The sequence below is a fragment of the Bombus vancouverensis genome, chromosome 8 (genome assembly GCF_051014615.1).
Source record: "Bombus vancouverensis nearcticus chromosome 8, iyBomVanc1_principal, whole genome shotgun sequence".
Lineage (NCBI taxonomy): Eukaryota > Metazoa > Arthropoda > Insecta > Hymenoptera > Apidae > Bombus > Bombus vancouverensis.
The window spans coordinates 7,970,697-7,988,915 of record NC_134918.1 but is presented as its reverse complement, the minus strand read 5'-3'; the positions used below and the strand labels follow the sequence as shown (position 1 = coordinate 7,988,915).

General features: G+C 34.8%; 1 protein-coding gene across 6 annotated transcripts in view; it reads left to right on the top strand.

Annotated features, from left to right (window-relative positions):
- The window catches only part of LOC117162987 (uncharacterized), a 52,484-nt gene that overhangs the window by 7,780 nt on the left and 26,485 nt on the right, over positions 1–18,219 (top strand). The window lies entirely within an intron of this gene.

Sequence of the window (18,219 nt, the reverse complement as noted above, 5' to 3'; positions counted from 1 at the left end):
AATCGACTTGACTTTAGGTTTAAAAAGTAACATTAAATTAACATTCGTTCGTGTATAAATTAAAGGTGTTCTCAATAATTCGATGTTTCAACTTGAACACACAGAACTTACTCATTGTCAGTTTTAGGTATGTTCAGTTTTCAGCGATTTTTCTGGCAACATCATTATCTATCCATTTTCTTTATGTCTTCAGGCAACACTGTTATTTATCTATCTTTTATGTCTACAAAAATTGCAGTCTCTTTACATTTTCGAAATACTTCATCTCTTTTTTTATCGCATTTCCGTTATTTCTGAACATAAATCCTTCTTTTCGTCGTCGTGTTACGCGACACGCTATAATATCGCACGATAATATCGCCGACCAATTTTTGTTACAGATTATTAAAAAGTCCTAATATAAACGATATCCTGACAAATTCCTTGATTTGTTTTTTTTTTGTAGATAATAATACATTCTAGATAAAGCTTACTAAAAAAAATTATTTAAAATTATTTAATTTCATAAAACATTACTCACGTGTAAAAATCTGCGACAAATTTTCGAAACATGGACATCATTCGGTAATCTTCCGTGGATAGATGTTTCCATAGATCAGAATCTTAATGCAGACATCATGCAAAGAAATAAACACACATGTATAAACTACATACATAAACATGTGTAAACTACAAGAGAGTTCTGGCTAATGACAAGGAAAATTGAACTTTCTAGGAAAAATAAGATATTTGCTTTACGTATGTAAGCGTAAAGTATGTTATTAATAAATTATAGCCTAAGTAGCGACCATTCTTTCCCAGTTGACTTTAGAGGAAAATAATGTTATTACCTGCCATTTACACTCTTCTATAAACGGATAAATGGTATGGATAATGTTTTCTACTTAAAATTCCAATTTTTTGTTACGCCTTGGAATAACCCAACGAAAATACGTAAGACCTCTTCCGTTACATTTCTCGGCAATTAAGGAATTTTAGATAAGTCAACTATAAGAACTGAAATGTTATTTCTGGAGTAATTTGAAACAGCGCGTAAATAGAATTGACTGTAATTTGAAAAAAACAAAATTTCAACCGGTTAACGCCTAAAAATAGAGAAATTAGTGGCTATGAACATGGCCGAAAGAACAATGTTGAGAAAGTTAAACGCGAATAACTAACTATATAGTTATACGAATAATATGACCAACTAACGAAGAATTAATAGATGCAGCATCAACGAAGAGGATGAGACTATACAGACATCTATTTAAAAAAGGGTAATTTCATGCTTGAAGATTAACGAGAGAACAATGTTGGAGAAATTAAAAACGAACGACGTGTAAAATCAGAAGAATTAAAAGATCAATGAGAAGTAGAATGCATCGGAGAAGATCAAACGATACAGCGTTAATATTATCCCGAAGCACGAATAAAAGAACGGTATTAAAATTGTCTGGAGTTCCAATTTCAAACAAGATCTCGGATTATCTGCAGGAAATCAAGCACAATGCAATTACTTTGCTTATCGGTTGAGAAATTTCTGTATCGCGTCATTCGCCCTTCTCTTGTGACGCAAATCGTGGTATTACGCATGATTGCTAATAAAATAAAAATCAGAAAGAAAGACAGCAAGCAAAAATGTAACGATGACGGTGATTATCAGCGCGATAGATCATTCGTTCTACTTCCTGATGTCCTTCTCTACACGATGATAGGCTCGATTTCTATATTTAAAGAAACGCATAGACGTAAGCAGAAGAATACCATATTAGTAAACTGGAAGCTGTAGCAGCCTTTAGAATGGCCAGAAAAGAAGGAAATATACGAGGGACACCGTTCAGTTCCTATGTTGCGGTTTCGTAATCTGTCGTTAATGTTAGAGATAATGTTTATGCTGGTCGTTATCGAATTGTCCGCTTTTGAAACAGACATGACCGTCACTACGAAACAGATATTCCGATTGGCTTGCATAATATGTGTCAGCTCTTACAGCTGCGCGTAATATTTGCTTCTCAGCGTGTCCTTCTTCCTTCGAGTTTCGTATCCATCTGATTTCTCCCGCCGCTTCTATATTTTCTCCTGTTTTCTGGTCATTCGTTCTTCATTTACACGTAGTATTATTCGATCGGTTCTACGACATCTTTCCATTCTTTTCAATCTTCCTTGTTCGTAGTATTTTACGATATCGAGTTTGCTTATTTGGGAAATATAAAATATCTTGACTTTCGTAAATCGATAATTTACAATTTCTCTTTGGTTCGCGAGCTCACGCTAAAAACTGTGACTTGAGAGAAATTGTAAATTAATAGAAAAATGGTAACTTTCCCTCTTTCGAAATAACTTTATAATTTTCTTCTCTTTGTTCGTCTTTCTGAATTGTTAAATTTCAAGATATTAGCGATTTCCTTGACTCGAAAAATATTGACAAATTTTCATAGAATTATTTCAACGTCGTGTTCTCCAGGATGAAGCGAAGAAACGTGCAATCTCGAAGGTTTAGATGCGAGACGGTTAACTGTATATCAAGGTAAAAGCCGAAAAGCAATTTGTACGATCGTTTCTTTATATAAAGACGAGAGAAGTGACTCCCATGAATGGATGAAACGACCGCAAGCAAGGCCATCCTGGCTGCCTGGTTTCATTCGCTTTTTACGAATACACATTTAAGTTCAAGTTCACCGGCGTAAACGATCTTGAACGAGTTCGACGAAAAGACACGGTTAAATGTTATCTAATCGTCCTTCAATTTCGCTTCGGTCCTACTTGACAGGTATATCATTTTCTTAAGTAACTTCCTCACTTAACTCTTACTTAACTAGCTGATTAAACAATTTTTTCAACAGACTTTTTCCATTTCGAGATGTGTAATAAACCTTAGGTTGTTTTACTTATCTCGCGCTCTGTATCTTTTGCTTTTTAACGGCCACTTTCATTTAACGCCATTTTGCTAGCTATGCTTCCTTTAATTACACTTTAGTTATACTGTTTAGTAACTATACAGTATTGCGTGTATAGCTTATGGTTAAATAGTTCAATCATCTAAATATGGAACAATCGGAATGTTTTTTTTTTCTATTATTTATTTACATCTTACAATTTGTCCAGTAGGACATTTGGTAAAATATTATAGCTCAGTGATATAACAATATAGCATGTGGATGGCTACCACCAGTGGGATACCATCTTCGAATTTGATTGATTTATTTCTTTAGTGTGGTGAGTGTTTGTATGTTAGGTTACGTCCTTCGTGAAATCTGTTTGGTGTTTCCTTTTTAATCTTCTTTTTATGTTTGATGCGCCGACCGTGGAATGTTTTTAGAAAAAAGAAAAAAATCACGTAAGGCAAAAGGTCGAAACAAGTTAATTATATTGGAAGTTTTAATTTTTTAAATATAAATTACGTGTAAGTTGGTAATTATAATGGCTTTAAAGAACTTTGTTTCAATTTCTAACAATTTTAACAATTTTAATAATTATTTGACTGGAGAATACACTTGCCACTTATGTATATTTATATATTCATTATGACCTTTTCATTAATAGAATTTTTCAAAAAACTTTTTAGTTTATCCGTATCGGCTTTGTTTTCAAGGGGATTTATCGTTTCTTCGAAGCACGCTTTCATCCATTTTCTTTCCCCTCATATGCACGCGTGTCCTTTCGTTTATCGTTACATTTATTGCGATAAAAATATTCTCTCCCTTTGTTTCTAGATTCTCATTTCAATCGAATATTAATACACCGTTAAGAGCAAACAGAGCTCAGAACTCCCCTTTCAAGTCATTGCAGCGTGCACGTTAAAAATTATAAATATTGTCCATTTACGAAGCAATGCGCAGAATCGTTTGACTTGGAATATTTTAATTAAGGACATCTCTCTACGTCAGAGAAATAATAGAAAGAGACAGAGTTCTTGAATCGATATATCCTTGATACTTCCGTTTTATCGTTTATAAATTATGCACCAAATTGACACAGTTTCCCTATCGATCGTTTCAATCCTGTAAAAAAATACCAACAGTTTATAAAGGAAAATATTTGAAAATTGCAATTTTCTTTTAAATATGTCTCTTGTATTTTCTAGCAAGTACACTCCTTTTTTTTCGATCGAGTTACAGTATATTTTTCTTCGATTTCCGACAAGGAACCGAGACCTTTTTTTCTATAATTCGACCTTCCATTTAGCTCCATGGCCACAGGGAGTCTAATGAGTTCGACGAAAGGGCTAGTGCGTGACGAAAAAATGATCTTGCGAGATTGTGCTTTGCCGGAAACTGCCATCATGTTTTTGCCAACTTTTCCTTTGATGTTCACCACCTTTTCGTTGAGGGAACTTTGGTTAGTGGCTTCTTAATCAAATCGCTCGGAGGTATGTTGCTTCCCTTTGGGGGAAATATATCCTACTTTGATAAAATTTTAATACACTCTTGCATTAATTTTGATACTTCTCTACCCTAATTTTATTTGTAGTACTTTTCCTGGATCCGACTCTCTATTCTTTTTATTCCTTTCTATTTTATAATTCTGTTCTCGTTTATTTGGAGAATATAAAATGCCACACAGCTTTTATTCAATTATTCTAAATCTATATTATCTAATTTACCATTATTCTTTCATTCGTCGAGTAAAATCATACTTTGAAGAATGGCATTTTAACAAAGTGAAACTTTCCTCCCTTAAAGACAAGTTTCATAATCTCCTGTTGCTTTTCATGGCCTATCTTATACAAACTACAATTCTCTTATATTGTTCTTAAATCAATCGCAATATTTCCCATAATCTTTAGTTAGATTAGTCAGTATTACTAATTTATAAATAAAATCGACGGAAGGAACTACGTCTCTTAGAAAGATAATTCCGTTTCAGTTTCTAGGATATTATCATATAAACGATCAGTGTTTATAGCGTTATAAACATGAATTAAAGATATGAACGATAGAACACCAGAACATCGTTAGCAACACGTTAGAAATGTAGATACGATATATATTATAATACCATCAGTTGATTTGACCGATTCCTTCACCATGGCGTAAGAAATACTATTTTCGACCTCCATTTGCTGGATCTTTTATTCGAACGCGAACACCTGTCCGAGAAAATCAATCTTCTGGAAACTATAAAATGAAATACTCCACTCGAACAATAATTGTATTGTGTTCTCTCTTAACATATTATTCCCGGATTATTCTCGCGTTATCTGCCATTGATAAACATTTATCTTCGCGCTTTGCTAAATATTCCATATTCATAAAAATGTCCATAATTCTAGAATATACATTTGGTCTACCAGGTGTCAATTTTATCACGAACGTTCTGTTTTTCCCACGCGATCATTGACATTTGTAAATAATTTGTCATATTGTTTTTCAATTATATTTATGAAGATATAAAAACAAATAAACTTCAGCAGTAAATATATATGTACTGACAAATTAACACGTTTCAACATCATTTATTTACTTTTTTTTCAATACTTCTCAACAATAACGAATTAATATTTGTGAAATAAAAATCAAGCGAGAAAATTGTTTCCACCTTTTTCTTTTTTCTCCTGAGCGGAAAGCAGGAATCGTAGAAATCCTCCCGACTTGAACATGTTAAACGAGAAAAAGATTCGCCATGTCATCGCAGTACGGCATTTGGGCGAGCACTCGCGACGAAGATAAAAGACGCATATAACGTGCAGTCTCTCTGCAGCTTGACATCAGGAGATCTGTCGAGTAAAAGCCTGTTTATAAAATTTTTGTTGGTATCTCCCTGACTCGAAACATTTTGAATATTTGCTTTTTTGTTTATCACCACACATCAGTGTGAGAAGTGTTGCTTAAGTAAATAAATCCTACCACTTTATCGTGAGCGTCATGCAGAAATTATTTATCTTCCCTTCCGCGTCTTCAGATATTGCGCTGACATTCGGCGAAGAACAGACTTTTCGTGTAACTTTAATTTTAACTAAAGATCCAACTAAAAAAATAATGAACATCGAATGTAGCAGTTTGTAACGAAAGTTACATAGCATGTAACTTTGTGATACGATACCTTCTTGACACAGAACGATCAAAATTAATGTAAGGTGGTTTGAACGATATTTTTCAAATTGCTCTTTGAAGGGGGGAAGAAATTTTCTAATTAGAAATTAAAATTGCACGTATCTTTGCTCAAATTCTTCATATTTAAGTCGTAACAAACGTTATTTAACAAGAGCTAACAAACAAGAACGTACAGTGAACGAGCTAATTTTCAAGTGATTAGACTTTGATGTTCTAACGATTTTACTAATCCTCCCTTTTTACCAATCCTCTATTGCTTCCGCGGACGATTATTGTTTACAATTATAATATTACTTACTTACGCGCTGACGATATCATATCGGCATAATGAGATCAAAATTGAACAGCGACTATTTCTATTTTTGTGCATCGCACACCGTACTGCGATGGTAACTTGATAATTGCGAAACAAATTCAGGAAACGTTTGCTACGAAGTAAGAAGTAATAACAAGCAAGAGTAGTAATAATAAGCGAAGGTATCTTCGGTCCGTAATTGAGTTGCATCGATCATCTTCAATGCCAGTCAGACGAATCTCGTCGATAAACGCAAAGAAGCTCGTGTTCATGGTGATACATTTTTCTGTCGCATGGCTGAACGTTGCGTTACTGCGACGCTACGTTGATACTACACCGGCGTTCTCGATAAAAAATCCTCTCGAACCAGCTTGGATTTTTCAAATGATTCGATCAGTTTTATATAGTATGCGTATGAATCGTTTTCCTTTACTTCTTGTTCCTTTTTTTCTTCTTCTTTTTTTCTCGAGAATCTCGAGAAATCGTGCAATTAACGAACAAGGTAGAATCAGTAATTAGTTACCAGGATGACGGAAACGACGTTCTTACGCGTGTCCTTCTTATCCGTAGAATCTGGAATTTCTGATGGAATAATTTTTGTCCTGGCAAAGGCACGTGTCGAAGACAATTGCCAAGTCTCCGTGACGAGTAATTAAAGGATCGTTGATTGGTCCAATTTTAGAACGTTAGAACGCAACAATTACGTGAGTCGTCGGTAAAAAAGGGAAGACGTAGAAATGTACAGCTATGGCGTGCGCGTATGACCCTCTTTTCCGTATACGAAGGAATTCTTGATTGTATCGTTTCTTGTCCCGGCAAAGAGGGGTGTCGAAAACAATCGCGACGTTTTCACGGCGAGTAATTAAAATTTCATCGACGCTAAATACGATTTTAAAATGGATGGTTTGTTTGTAAAAGGAAATAATTTATTGTGGATGAAAGAGATTCGGAGAAGCCATGCGCGCGAGGAGGACAGTGCAATTCCTCGCGTATGAAGCAATTCCTTGTACAGCAGCGTGCATGTGTGGTCGAAATGTCAACATTCTATAACTGCTTCAAATTGTTCTGAACAAGTTGCATTGTAATTAATCTGTCTTGAAGGCGAATAACAACTCATACGGTGTTAATTACTTGTATCTGCGGCATAAAAACAGGTGACTGTACCGTTGAACGGTACACGTGCATACATGTACGGTACTTACACGTACATACATGCATGCACATAAGCATATGTCTCTTTGTATGTATGTTTATATTCATGTTTCTTCGTACGCATATCGAATCGTCAAAATAAGGTGATTTAGAATGCAATAAAATTCGATGATCTTAATCTGTGACTAACTTTTAGTAGGACTAACTTTACCTTAAGCACATTTTTAGCTAGTAAAATTAAATTTGCTTTTATTCGATCGAAATGTACGTTGATATCATGTTAAACGTGTATTAATCGCAATTTATTTACTTAATTATAGAACATTTGAATTTTTTATGAAATCTATATAAACGATGATTAAATGGTTAAAGCTTTTCTGTCAATTACGAAAAATATTCCCCCATATTGCCATCACATTTTTAACAGTTAGACGTTAATCATGACGTATGTAATTTTAATACATTGTATATGGACTGGATATATTGTACATTAATTATTTCCCCTTCGTCCATGATCAATTTTCAGGACATGCCCTGTCCCTTATTGTTGATCAAGCAAGCTTCGACTGACCACATTTCCGAAGTTTGTCGACCGTTCCTCGGTGGATTCCACCGATGGACGTCAGATAGCTCTTCGGGCTTGTTTTCTACGATTTTCGATAACTGTAATTCCATTTATTCCCTACTGCTATGCGTTTTCATCCAGGTATCCTTGGAAATATCGAGTTGGACACGCTCAGCTGGCTCGTGGATTGATATTACACGAAAGAGGAAACAAATCAGTTATTTGTAGTATCGACGATTTTTTCCAGGTACGCCGTAAAGAAAACGATCGCGCACGTGGAACAGGAGGAGTGGAATTATTGCAATCGATATTGTAAACAAGTCCTGGCGGAAATATTTTAATCAACTTGCGATTGGTTAAATAGAGTCTATCAGGTTGAAGCAATTTTTTATCTCGTCGTAACTTGAAAGATATAATTACCATGAGCGATCGCGTGTATTAGTAATAACTACCGTGTATAATTTAATTAGCTTTTAGGTGAAATAATAATTGCAGGGCGGTTTGAGGAAAATATCTTTAATTTAATTAATTTAATATCTTTGGAATTATACAGCCCTCCTTAGCTCAAGTAATTTATATAACATTTGTTCATTTCTCCAATCATCGCACATGACACGACTTGAGACATCGATATATCTTCATTCTGAGTTAACATTATTTTTTTCTTTTTTCATTCTTCTAAATAATGAAAGTCTAATAACAGGATGTATTGGTATCTCTCATACAAGAATTCTATTGACATTACTTAACTTCCTTCTTATATTCATTAAGACAGGAAAAGATTCAATAACGAAGTTTAGAAAGAATAAAGAAAAAGTTACACACGAGTCAACATATAGCGAGGAATCGATCTCACGAAAGTTCCAATGATGTAACCCGCGAGAGAAAGAAGAAGAAGAAGGAAATAGCGTGCAAGTTCAGGAATCGCCAGCGATCGTATAAAATATTCTATATAACGTTCAACGATCTTAAAATAGAAAAATGTCTTTTGCGAAACTATTGAAATTATTCCAACCCTTGAAAAAACCATTAAAATAATCTTATCTGAAGAATTATTAAAATAATACCCAACTGAAGGATTATTCAAATAATTCCATACTTAAATTATTTCTTACGCCCACTAAAAGCGAAACAGATTCGCTAACAAGTTCAGCGAAGACCAAAGTCAAAGAAAAAGCAAACTCTTCCCCAAAATTAGCAGAGAATCGATCACGCGGCAGTTTTAGTGGCATTAACTGGCATAAAGAAGCAGAGAAAAATGAGATGCAGGTTCACGAATCGCACGAGGATGACGATAGGTCAGGCGATGATATCCTCTCGTCGATACTCGGAGATTTCTTCGCGATTTCGTGCCGTGCCATTCAAATGAATTCAAATGTCTCATCAATAATTCATGAGGCCGGTTATCAAGGCTACAAATCTTAGGCTCGGGTCCTGTGCATCGTCTGTAATGTTTCATGGCACTCGAAAAGATTCTCCATGAGACGTTACAAAATTATATCAATACTAGTAACAACGACAACAACGGCAACAACGGCAACAACGACAACAACGACAACAACGATAATAATAATAACAACGACAACAACAACGACAACAATAATAATAATAACAACGACAACAACAACGACAACAATAATAATAATAATAACAACAACAATAATAATAACAACAACAACAACAATAATAACAACAACAACAATAATAACAACAACAATAATAATAACAATAATAATAATAATAACAACAATAATAATAATAACAACAATAATAACAATAATATTAATCGATTAAAACTTTTTCTGGAGACATCAACAAAGATGAACGATGAAGTGTTGTAATCAGGTGAGAGGCAAACGTTGCGTGCCGGAAATGTGAACGTGTCATCGTTAACGCGGCCGGAGGCCCGTCGTCACACTTCCCACTAGGGAGAAACACTTTATCTTCAGTTTCCCTTCGCGGGCTAATCTTGCTGAATTGCTTCAAACAAATGATTTTTTTTTTGCTTTTGTTTTCCAAGGGAATCTAAGGTGGATTTTGAAAGTTGACGAGTTTCGAATCGATTGGATTTTGGAAGGGAAGTAGTGATGCTGTTTCTATTAGTTCCTGGAGAAAATCGTGGAAACTACTTTTTGAGATTTGTACATGTATTTTAGACGTTGATTTTAAAAGACCGATATTTGTTTGGTACATTTATTTTTGAATTTTTATCGGTGGGAATTTACAGTGTTTTCACGATTCTGCTTTAATTTAATTTTCCACGCCGTTAACATGTTAGTTGCCACGGTGGTTATCGGTGACCAACTAGGTAAAATAAATTGAATCTTTTAAAATGGTTAAAACAGGAATTTCACGGATTAAAAAATTGTCAACAACATGAACGTCACGAACAACGATTACAAGTGACCTCAAATTCCCCAGAATTTCTGAAAATATCACGGAGCATTCAGGAGGCATTCTACGACCGGGTTAGCCAAGGACAGGAAGTGTTTCCTTAACGAGTACCGGCGATAAATGGAACAGTTCCAGGGAAATAGTTGCACGATACGGTAAACGTGGTTCGATGGAAGTAATGAGTCGCGTTTTACGTCAAAGTATATCCATCGAAACTGGGTCCATGGAAGTATTAACTAGACGACAGTGTTATACGATCTTTCAGTGAAACTCCATCTGCATCTATTACTTTATTTCATCGATCAATACTCGCTGATCCACTTCTAATAGGACGAAAGAACAAAAAGAATTCTCGCAACGTGTTAACAAGTTTCTATTGGTCGCAGTTCCGTGACTTTTTCCATTATCCAGAATCAATATACCGATAGATGAATATAAGATGAGGAAGAAAAAACTTCGCTTAAATCTAAGATCGAAATGGTTTGACGTAGCGCGTCATTATCGTAACACGATCGGCAAACGCGTTAGCTTTGGTTGGTGATTCGTTCTCAGCGATTATTAGCGACGTTTGTAGGTTCTTTTCGTGGAAACCTTGATATAACTTGCCTCTCGATCCGCTTTTTAAACGTTCAGACTATTTATTCGAATGGTTTTTCGTTTCAATCGAACGAGCAACCTTGGTTGATTTAGCGAACGTTTATTAGAGAACTCGAGTAATTATGCGAAAGGGAATTATGCTCGATCATCGTTAGTGTCCGGTTTTACGTTACAATAAATCATGTACCTACTCGAATTGATAATTCTATGAACATAATATCGTGTTTACAATGTTTCCATTCTGAATTACGATTTTCCTGCTTTCAAAAACGATGGAAGGAGAAGATTGAAATTTTCCAGTTTTCGCGTTTCACAGTTCGTTCCATTGTTTCATGGGATACATAATTTACGATAAAATTAATTATACAGTACTTTGTCTTAATTTCATTGGAAATAGCATGTAATGCTTAGTTAACGTCATCGAATGACTCATAAACGTTTCGTTTGGACTTATGTTATTATATTTTAGACAATTTTATTCTATTTCAATTTTTCACAGCATCTAACACCTAAACTGTAAAACTTGAGATATTTTATATCTGAAATTACTTTTCTGTCATGATGTTATTGTAAACGAGAATCACGCAGTTTTTCAAGGACTGATCGGAACCGCGTTCATTTTAGCATGTCACATGCCACGGAGGTCATCGGTCACCGATACTCAACTTGACGGTGCCGCCATGGAGGTCACCGGTAACCGGAGTGCCAAGATTGGTGAAAATAAAATCAAAAAATTTGAACAAATGTCGATTGTTCATTATCACCATCGTTACTACAACGGCGTGACGAAATTAATACAGTATAAAACATATAAAAATAAATTTATTTATACATGAAATATAGACCTATAATATTTCACCGTTACATTTATCGCATAATAAAAAATTCATTATGGCGCCACGGGTAATCCCTGTAAAGCTAGCATTCAACGTGTTGAAAGCTTCTTTCAGTTCGATCAATAGTATTGGCATAAGGATGACGCAAAGGCTCATCGTTGTTGCGTTTATCGAATCAACGAGTTTATATTTATACGTTTTCCGTGATAAACATTTTTTGTTTTTTTCCTCGTCAACCACAGAATTAAAGATTTGTCCAGCTGTTATTACACGTAAGTTATGCAAGGCAGTTTATTTTACATTAGGCCTTCGTGTCTGACCACAACAAATTTAAATATATTTATAAATTCATAATAATTTACATAAGTATAAATAGTTTTTATTTGAAAGAATTTTTAATTGATTTGCAAAGAAGAAGATTTAAACCGAAAGATGGTATCAGTAGAGACCGTCTATAATCAGATTTTATATACAAAACGACAAACTTTAAAATTCTCTACGGTCTTTAACGAGGTTATCTCATCCGTTTGAAATTCTTAACAATTAGTTAAAAATATGAAACATTTAGTAGGGGACCTGTTGCTCTCATCGCTTTAGAATCCGTAAAACTTTCGACCACAAAGTACTTTGTTTGAATAAAAAATCCTGCTCGGTACAGCACTTTACAATTCTACAAACCTCATTTTCTCTACTTCAAACCTATTTTACGCGTTTTTACGTTCTGTATTCGACTTATTTTCCAGGTACACAGTGTCCATGCTTAAAATTTCACACCGGCGCGATGGTACAAAAATTATTTTATACTGAATCTCGTGTTTTGTTGTTAAAAACTATGGATATTGATAAAAATAAATTTCACGCGAAACTGTAATTTTTGGAATCAAAAATCATTTTAATCGATCAATAAAATTATGAAAATTGTCCAGAGATTCCAAAATTATTAAGATTAATCTTCTCTTAAAGATCCTAAAATTATTAAAAATCAGAGATTTTTAAATCATTGAAAATTGAAGATTCTAAAGTTACTTTATTTATTTATTTACATTTCATAATTCTGCCTTCCGCAGTAAAGCGGACTTCCAGTTACACTTCTGCTTGGGATTCTAACGTTATCAAAAATGATTAAAAGCCTAAAGGCCTAAAAAGTTCTCTGTTTGCTATTTCACTGTTGTATGCTTTCTCTCCCTTCGTCCCTAATCGATGAACATCGCTCTAATTCTTTTCTCTCCCTTTACTTTCAATCGCACGAGAGAAGCGTCGAAAAACCCACGACCACGAGGGATGAAAGGATGGTTTCAGGGATGGAGATTCGTGAAAGCAGGCCGCGAGGGAAGAAGTGAACCGAGATTGGTCCGATGTTTGTTCAGCACACAACCGTTTCGTATATAGAAAGCGTTCATAGAGAGGTGGTTGCGCTCCTTTATGCGCATGCCCAATAAAACAATCTCCAAATAATATTCTGTTCTTCGAATTTACTTTTTCAACGTTCCATGCTTACGGGCTATAATTTTCTTAAGACGCTTAAAACGATCTCTTGAGCTTTCGCCTTTTCGGTGAAAACAAGCATTTTTTTATCTCCACTTTAGACTCGAACGCCAACTTCTTGACGTATTAAAGGATTTTAGAAGTTTCTTACCATTTTACAGTACGTTCTTGTTGAATTTTTGCTGGATGAAAAAACGCTTATCCGATACTTTTAGTATTTGCCTCGAAGCTGTTTAACGGTATTATCCTTTTAATAAAATTTAATTATAACGCGCTTTTACGAAATGATAGCGTACACAGTGACTGTTAATAATTTCTGGTCAGAGCGTAATTTTATTTTGACGTACTTTTTACTTTAATAAAATCCTTCGAGTAAAATATTCCGCGATATTGTATAATATTCTTCTAAAAAAAAAAATATATTAATGCTAATCGATGGAACTATTAAAAAGATCGTACAGTTTTTCGAGAATGTTAATAGCCTTCTTGATAAGAAGACATCGCTTGTCCTATCTTGGTATGCGTTAAGGGTTGATGGTATAATTTACTATATTTTGAAGATCAAAGTTACGATATTCATAACAAGTTTACCAAAGTTTTACCTAATGCCGCTTGATTTTATGTGATTATACTTGCAAAGTTCTGTATCGCTTATTATACAGTTTTGTTTTTATCAAAAGAAAAGAAAAATACCTCTCATAGGGGTAGTTTGCATATTTTGGTGGAGACTGGTGAGTATAAATGTCGTTGTCGTTGAGGGCGATGCACTTGGTTTAAGTAGGCTAATGGGAACTTTCGAGTAGCCATCTTCATAACTTTTCGTATCTCTTGCGAACAGCTTCACAATCTGTATAACATTGCGGCTCTCGATTTTCTACAAAAAACACTAAATACCTTCGAACCGTTTAAACACAGAGTGCAACTGGCAAACTTTCATTACAAGATCAAATTTAATTCCACTTGCCTCGATGGACGCAGGCTATCGTTAATTAAAATCCGCCCACCAATTCGTATAAATATATGAATATAATACGAAACCTTTTTAATGAGCTAAAAATAACACGAGATTTTTAGCAAATTTAAAAAAGTAAAAGAATTAAGATTAAATTTAGACGTAGTCGAACCTTATTTCGTTAAGTAATTTCCGTGAGAAGTACAGGAAACATAACTGAACATAATGTGGCAGATCCATCATGATAGATTTCGTGATTTTAATGTTACGTGTTCAAAAACGTTATATTAAAAGAGCAATAGTACTAGGATAATTAATATTTCTGAAATGTGTAAGTGCAGTTATACTTTCATGCTATTAAAACTGGAATTGTATGAGCGTTTTTATCATCTTCTTGAATAACTGCACTTACACGTCTATTTTACTAAGGTCTTCAGTTGTGATTTATTAAATTGTTTATCATGTTCATTAATTAAACTGTTAAACTGTTCATTAATTTGTATAGTTACAATATCGTACATATTCAATATGAAATTTCATTACTGTAATTTATGGATTGGTTTTACCTTACATTATTGTAACAATATACGTTTCATTATAATACGTTCCATATTGTAACAATATAGCTGCATAATTTGTGCAAATCAATGCAAACATTTGAGCAAAATATAATCCTTCGAAATATATCTCACAATGTCTTGACGCTTCGTAAAAATGTAAGTTAAATTTTTCAATTAAACATTCTGCTCGTTTCAAACCTCGTTATATGTTATTCAAACCCAATACGAAAGTGTTTTCGTGTTAATAATTCGTGTTTCATCGAAACGCGTAAATGTGGATCGCGATTCTAATCGATACCTATTCGATCTTGAATTAATTAAAAAAATTAGCAAAAGCTCGTTACGAGGAGTGCGCGCTTTCAAGGGAACTTTTTGCACGGCCGGGAATAGCGTCGCACCGCGGAGGCAGCCGATTCTTTCATCCCGGAAGCGCACTGGAACTTGGAGATTTTATTACGAGCGTACAGTGATCCTGTTTAATTGCATCCGCTACAAGGCGACCCTCGAAAAGCAATTTCGAGTGTACCGGAGGCTGGATTTATCGCGACCGATATTCACTGTAAACAGCCAATGGCGTTCCTCTTAATTCTGCCGCCGGCTTCCGATTCTTTACCTTCGCTCTTTACCTTCGTTGGCCGCGGTTTTTCTTTCGTTTTCGCGGCACCGCGAAACGAAGAAAACGTACTTCTATCGTCGAGTAGGTTTTACTAATAGTCGATGCTCTGTTCTTCCTTATTTATTTATTTCTTTATCGTTTTCATGAATTTTATGGTCCGGGATTAGGCAGCTACCGCGATTAATAAAATACGTAACAAAGAGCAAAGCGTAGAATGCAATAAGGCAAGTTAGAAACTCAAACAACGGTATCTATACTACGATACAGCGTATGTTAGAATTAAGCAGGTAGCTTACGATATCATAATTGCTGATACAGATTAATATCTTTGAGAAGATAAAGAAGATCTTCAATGCTTCTGATTTAGACATGCTGCATCTCGTTTGGCAGAGCGAATTTATTTCTTAATTTAATTTACTTTTCATGCATTAACGTTGCTACGATTAAGAAGATTATCATCTACAAATAGGATAAAGTTATGAGAGTGTGTCAGTTTAGTATGTCGAATTTTAAGTCTCATGAGAATGGCTTGCTTTCTCCGATCGGAAAGAAATACTGGACTTTTATCGATGTACGTACGGATGTTATGTATGTTGAATGGGGGTGATTCCTGTGGAATCCTATGGAAGGGACGTTTGTACTCTCTGGAGTTTTGTTTCTCATTCTACGTTTTTAATCGAATGGAAACCGAGAGTAAAGATCTAAAACACATTTAGCGCATGTCGAGATAAAGGGGTTTTTAAGCTACGCTGTGCAACAAGTTTCGAGCACCTAATGTGCTTCTTGTGTTTAATATTAAATCGCCTTTTGATCGCAATATCTGCAATAATTTACAAACATTGTAGAACCATATTTTACTTTTAACTCAAGTTTGACCAAAATGTGTGGCCATTCAATTTTTGACTAGTATGCAACTTTTTACGCACTTATGGGAGACTTAAACGCGAAACATAAGCAAAAATATATGAATAAATTCGAACTATAGTACTCGTTATAATATCTATCGAAAAAATTTCGATTATCCATCGAGGTCCCATTCCTTCAGTTATATTCGTAAAGATATGAATTTGCATAAAAATCCGTAATCTATCTTTGATGGAAACTAAATTGAAAAGGTAAGCCGAATATTTTATTACGTGCTATATATAACTTATCACGTGATATTTAGACTTCTATTAATGATACGAGAATTTATGACTCCCCATTTTCTCCCTTTCTCTTTCTACAGTTTCTTTCTTTCTAAAGTCAATCTGCTGAAATAGGAAACGTCACATAATGCTGTATATCATTCAGAAAGTAAAAACCACACCGATTAATAACGTCACCATCAAGGTGTTAGCTAATCCGTGGCCAGGGTCAACGTAATAACGCACACCTGAGATTGATGACAGCCGTTGATGTATCACTACTCTGTTATTATGTATTTCTGTAAGAATTCTATTGTGTATTCCATTGTGTCTCGATTAAACCATTCAACAGATTTATCTTAATTTAGTCTATTAATAATTTCGACGTCTCTTTTTCTATCTTGATGAAAGATACGTTGGTACATTTACGCGTCTTGAAGTGGCGTTTCCGGTTTATGCTGAATTTTATATATAAATCTTTTCTCTGTATTTTCGAGCTGACATTTTTCGGCATCTACATTCCCATACAAAAGTCTTCGTAATAGAAAGGCTATTTATACTCGAGTAAAATCTTTTAAAATTTCAGCGTAGAGTTAACGTATTTCGTAACAAAACGATTAACATAACTGTTTTATTCTTGCGTAATAAAAGAAAAAGTAACTACGATATAGAAATAAAACTGACCAATTCTATCGAGGTTAATTAATCGTTCCGTTTCTGCGAAATGAACCCTATCTACGTATTTTGATACGTAAAATTAAAAACTTTTCAAACATCGAAATCGATCAGTTCAGCTTGTCAGATTGACTCCTACATGCTTTATTTAAACAAAGAATGTCAATGTTTTCAAGACATGCGGATTACTTGGAACTGATTGTACGTTTGTCATTTTCCCAGTGTCTGCTGGTATTTCTATTCTTTCTTCCAAGAGTAGAAGCTATCGTAACGATTTGTTATATTCGTTACATTAGCATGATCGATCGTGCGGAGCGAATGATCCACGTTTCGTATACACACGCCCTCGTTACGCCGTGTTTTTCCCTAGTGATCGAGTGGATTTCATCATGGGTAAAATGCACTATATCAGACGTCGCTGACATTAATATTCAAGGTATTTAACGTTTAAAGACGCGGGCGTGTCGAGTAGTGCCTCTCGGTAACAGGCAATTCGATTGGCAAGCAACGAGGGAAAAAGCTGTTACACAATAAAATAATAGCCATTATGACTAATCGCGCGAGTGGAACTCGCGAGTATCGCGACCCTGACTAATTGTAAGCGAGTACGCGAATTGCGGTTGAATGGAACGTGCTGTCGCGTCCCGGAAGCTCGAAAAAGTCAAAGGGAAACGCAATTTCGCGATAATGAATGTGGAATGTATTAATGTACATGGTGTCTCATTTTGATCGTTCCACGCAAACATATATCCTAAACTATACGTAATTCGAGAAAGAGCGTACAATAAAATTGTACGGTTTCAATTGGCCCATCTTACGACGTTCAATTGGATTTGTCTAAGTGGAAGCGTTTACGAGATTCTAAGATAACCGTTGTTTCTTCCAATTGAATTATACGTTTTATCTTTCATACACCATCCGATGCACTTT